Here is a 5,387-nt window from a genome sequence, read left to right on the forward strand (position 1 = left end):
AGTCTGTTGGAAAGTATTGGAAATAAGAATGGCCATGTTCTGTGGTGACGCCTTGATTTTTGAGGTCAGATAACCTGCGTGTTCATTCGTTTTTCCGCACGCCATTGCGAGCAGCAGAGCAGCCTGGTCAGCTCGTCAAAAATGCCTTTTTACTGTGGTGGTGATAATAAACATTTAAACTGACATTGTGTGATATGCTTGAACTGTTTTAAATCTATGGATTTTATTGTAGGCAAGTCAAGTATTGATTTGAGAGGCTAAATTGATCAAACGTGATCAACTCACTGTTGGCCGCTGTCCGCTTGGTCGTCACTTTAAAAAACAAAAACTTTAACAAAGAAAAAATGCTCCCAACATTTTTCTAAATTAACTTAATAAAGGAACATAAATAATTAGAACTACTTTGCCATTAAAAACAAAACTGAACTATTTTAATGGCTGCAACAGTAGTATAGGCTGTGTAATGTGAAAAAAAAAAAACCACGGGCTCCAGGCGGACTCGGGCCGAGATTGTGATCAGCTGTCGGGCCAGGGCCGGGCTGGGCCTAGATTTGAGGCCCGTGCAGGGCTTTACTAGAAGGCACTTGGACATGGACAAGTTTACCAAACTTTTTGCCACCCAGCACAAAAACTGTTGTATTCAGCTGTTTTAAAGGTGCAGTTTGAAATGTTGTTATTGAGCCATAGACCACAAGTGAGCACTCATGTATTTTTTATTTTTTTATCTTTTTTTATTGTTGGATTTGGGAACAATTAGAAATTAACACAATTCCATGACTTTAAGCATATGATCAGTTTCTCCAGCTTCACCCTCTGTTGGTGTTGCTCATTTGTTAATATCTTCAGCATTATTCACACAGTGTGAAATTGCAATGCTGTTATGACAGTTTATCAATTAAGCATTTACAATATAATGTAAGCAAAAAGGGTTTTAATATCCATATTATAATATAATGAGAAAGTATGCAAGTTTTTTTTAATAGAGTTTGTGCATCTCTTCTGATGTCGAAATCTGAGACTATGATGTTTGTGGAATATTTTGCATTGCTGTTAGTATGGTCCTGTCTTAAATTGCACTCTCATGCTCTTCCTCTTGCTCTTGCTCGCTGTCTTTTCCTTTCTTACATCTACAGCACTTCCATATTAGTATTATAGACAGGACAATCAAAAGTACGGTTACGATCAACATTCCAATACCCTGAAATGAAAATGAAACAAGGTCAGGTTTAGTGTTAGGCGACATCATTATTATAAGACATAATGAAAGGAAAACAGTATACAACTAGTTAACTATAAAATAGAGTGATTGCAGAAAGACAGTAAGTCTTTAGCTTTACCTTTAGTCACTGTGTGCTAAAGCTGACAAACATATCATGATTAGGGTTTTTTGCGGGGATGGGGTGGAGGCAGACCTGAGTATTGCATACACACCTGCCAGGATGGCCACAGAAGGTGGTAACATCATAAAACCTGCCTCCCAACAGTATTTGTCTCAAGTTATTTATATTTATTTATACAGTAGCATCCACATGTATTCATAAATAAATGATTTTTACAACATATCAATATATGCTTAGCCTAAATATACAGATACATACATACATACATACTTAGCCTAAATAAGATAATTCAAGTATCCATTAAATAAATACACAACAAGGTCCCTGTTACACTAGCAAATGACAGATGCACAAATGGGCTTGGTAATGAACTTCACAGAATGGAAACCCACATAATCTGTAGATCGTAATGCTTCCTTTAACCACTTCCCTGTTTACTGACTTTACAGAAGATGTTTTTGTCTACTATTTAAAATGAAATCTTGTCTTGGCTGAAATCTTGTCTCCCCTACCTGTGAAAAGCACATAGTAATACCTTCTTGTCCTTCTAGAAATATGGGAAATGATAGTTGGAATCTGACTGAGAGCTCATCAACAGGTTTATAAAAGGATGAGATCAAATATATATCTCTTCATTTTCTTAACAGTCTTCCATACATTACTTTCAGCCTGCTGGGATGTTGGTGTCAACCAATGGCAATTATGTTCCTTTTTATTTTCCAGAACACACACAGGAATGTGGATACTTTTTTAAGGGGCAAATCAAAACCCCATGAAGGAAAAAACAACAACACTTCTCCGACATGATTTAGTTTATAAGCTGGTGAAAGCTTGGCATATGTAGTCAGTCAGGTTAAAGGCATATATGAGTCAATGTACAAGTAATGGATGTTAAATATTATAACATTAAAAATATTATCATTAAAGCTCTATTTAAAAATGCATCCAGATCAGTAGTGAAGAGAACCATTAGTGTTAGCCTGTAGTGTCTCTATCCCCTAGATTTATGAGAAAAGGTAATAAACACTTTGAAACTAAATCTCCATTACCATTTTAAAGGTATAACACACACACACACACACACACACACACACACATATAGATATAGATTGGCTGTATTACCTTACTCACCTGTGATTTTGCTTTCCACAGTCTTAACTGTTGCAAAACATTTTCATCTTTAAGTTCATCTTCTGATATTTTGCAAAGGTCCTGTAACACTGGCTGGTTTTGAGAGGAGGTCTGATATATGCCAGTCCCTTTTGAGTTTGCACAGACAAAGTATTTGCCATCAAGGGAAGTTATGAGCAACCAAACCAAACCAGGGACTATTACAGTTATGAAGGATTTAAATTGAATCCAGCCACACTGTTTACAACAGACCTTACAGTCCAATGTAAATGCAAAGAGGACAGGTGCCATCAGCGCCGGCATCACGAAGAAAAAACACGTATACATAGCGTTCCATGTAGGGTTACAAGGACAGCTAAAGTCAATTTCCAAAAACTTTTCGAATCCAAAAAGGATAAAGGAACAAATAACGTTTGAAAACACTGGGCGTTTATTTAGCTCTTGTCTAAGGAGTTTGCTATATTCTTTTTGTGTGGCCATTGTAATTGTTTGAAGCAGTAATCTGAAAACGCATATCCTGTTTCATATATAATGTACTTGGGAGGAGCCTACCAAGAATTTACAAAGGCATTCATTAATTGTTTTTCCTTTTTCTTTATCAGATTAGAATCTGTGCTTGGTGTTAGTCTTTATGCACAGGACTCATTATGATGCTTCTGTTTGTTATCATGAATTAGATATTTTTATTAGACTGTGTAAAACATATGATGTTGCTCTGTGTGGCGTTATTGGTATTCATTTTACATATTGGTATATAAGAAAATAAAGTATTGTACATTTGTATTCTTATATACATCACCTTTTTGTTACAATATGTCAAGGCTATAAATAAGTTTGGAGGCCACTATTTATGCATGTGTGTATGTGTGCATTTGTGTATGTGTGTATATATATATATATATATATATATATATACACACCAATCAGCCATAACATTATGACCATCTGCCTAATATTGTGTAGGTCCCCCTTTTGTCACCAAAACAGCCCTAACCCGTCGAGGCATGGACTCCACTAGACCTCTGAAGGTGTGCTGTGGTATCTGGCACCAACACGTTAGCAGCAGATCCTTTAAGTCCTGTAAGTTGCGAGGTGGGGCCTCCATGGATCGGACTTGTTTGTCCAGCACATCCCACAGATGTTCGATTGGATTGAGATCTGGGGAATTTGGAGGCCAAGTCAACACCTTGAACTCATGATTCATCAGACCAGGCCACCTTCCTCCATTGCTCCGTGGTCCAGTTCTGATGCTCACGTGCCCATTGTAGGCGCTTTCGGCAGTGGACTGACTGACCCTGACTGGTCTGCGGCTATGCAGCCCCATACGCAACAAACTGCGATGGACTGTGTGTTCTGACACCTTTCCATCAGAACCAGCATTAACTTTTTCAGCAATTTGAGCTACAGTAGCTCCTCTGTTGGATCGGACCACACGGTCCAGCCTTCACTCCCCATGTGCATCAATGAGCCTTGGCCGCCCATAACCCTGTCGCCGGTTCACCGCTTTTCCCTTCCTTGGACCACTTTTGACCACCCCACAAGAGCTGCAGTTTTGGAGATGCTCTGACTCAGTCGTCTAGCCATCCCAATTTGGCTCTTGTCAAAGTCGCTCAGATCTTTACGCTTGCCCATTTTTCCTGCTTCTAACACATCAACTTTGAGGACAAAATGTTCACTTGCTGCCTAATATATCCCACCCACTGACAGGTGCCATGATAACGAGATTATCAGTGTTATTCACTTCACCTGTCAGTGGTCATAATGTTATGGCTGATCAGTGTATGTGGACGTGTTTAGAGTACAGTGCGAGGAAGGTAGAATATAAATCAGAACAGTACTTTGAAAAACGGGAACAGATGTTAATAAAGAGGGCTAGTCAAATATTATTTTGTTTATTGAACTACGTTTTGTTAAAGCAAAATAAATGATAAATCATTTGAATTAAAAGGAATAAAACATATTACTATTGATTGATACTATTAAAGTATTAGAAAGGGTGATTGAAATAGAGTGTTTAAAACGAGTGTTTAGACCTGCTTTAATCTGAGACTATTACTAGGTTCACGGGCGTAGATTACAGACTGTTAAATATGAATGAGATTGGATAAGTGCAGGATTTTGTTTATTCTATTATTATTGAAAAGGGGAATACTAAGATGATATGATTTAAATGTTAACTGCAGTAAAAAGAAAAGGTTATTATTGAAAATGTTTGCAAGATTGATTTAATAAATTCTAATGGAATCAATAGAATATGTTGATTCGAGTTTTGTTGGGATTATTGAAATATCTTAATATGTTTGATATGTTGACAGGAATGTTATTGGAGCATTTATTATTTGTCTAATGATTATAGATTAAACTATATTGCCAGTCGTGTTGTGCCTGGCGATAAAGTTGTATAAACTTTTATTATTTACAGAATAAAAGAGGCGAAATTGGAACGAAAGTGCCCCGATTAATTATTTTAAGTATATAGCAGAAACTGACAATCTGGAGAGTCAGAAGTGTTACAACTAGCTAATTAAAAAAAATGAAAAAGAAGAAAGGTTAAAAAATAAAACCCTAAAAGCACTTAACTGGTATTAAACTAAAAGACCTTAATTGTCTCCCAACATTAAAAACCAGTGCTGGACTGAGGTACAGGCGGACTAGGCGGTTGCCTAAGGACCCAGATTGTCATGGGGCCCCTAACTTATTACTTAATAATAATTAAGTTCCCACCGAACGCACAATATTCCGGCTGCAAAAACCACCTATGACCGCCTAGAAACATGAGGGGGAGGGGGCAGGTCGGGTGCAGGTTACAGTGGGCCAGCGCTATGAGGTGGAGAGAGAGATCGCATCTTTTAAAAGAGCATACACGTTGGGTGCAGAAAAGAGAATGAGGACAAGAAGGCGAAAAGTAGAGGAATG

The 5,387-nt window shown here is 37.6% G+C and overlaps 1 long non-coding RNA gene across 1 annotated transcript; it reads right to left on the minus strand.

The window, feature by feature from the left end:
* Positions 1–914: 914 nt before the first annotated feature.
* On the minus strand, positions 915–2,969 carry LOC136748344 (uncharacterized). The gene is made up of 2 exons (XR_010816580.1): positions 2,472–2,969; positions 915–1,198 (listed from the first exon to the last, which is right to left on the minus strand). It is a non-coding gene; the product is annotated as an uncharacterized LOC136748344 (long non-coding RNA).
* Positions 2,970–5,387: the final 2,418 nt, after the last annotated feature.

The sequence above is a fragment of the Amia ocellicauda genome, chromosome 4 (assembly GCF_036373705.1).
Source record: "Amia ocellicauda isolate fAmiCal2 chromosome 4, fAmiCal2.hap1, whole genome shotgun sequence".
NCBI lineage: Eukaryota > Metazoa > Chordata > Actinopteri > Amiiformes > Amiidae > Amia > Amia ocellicauda.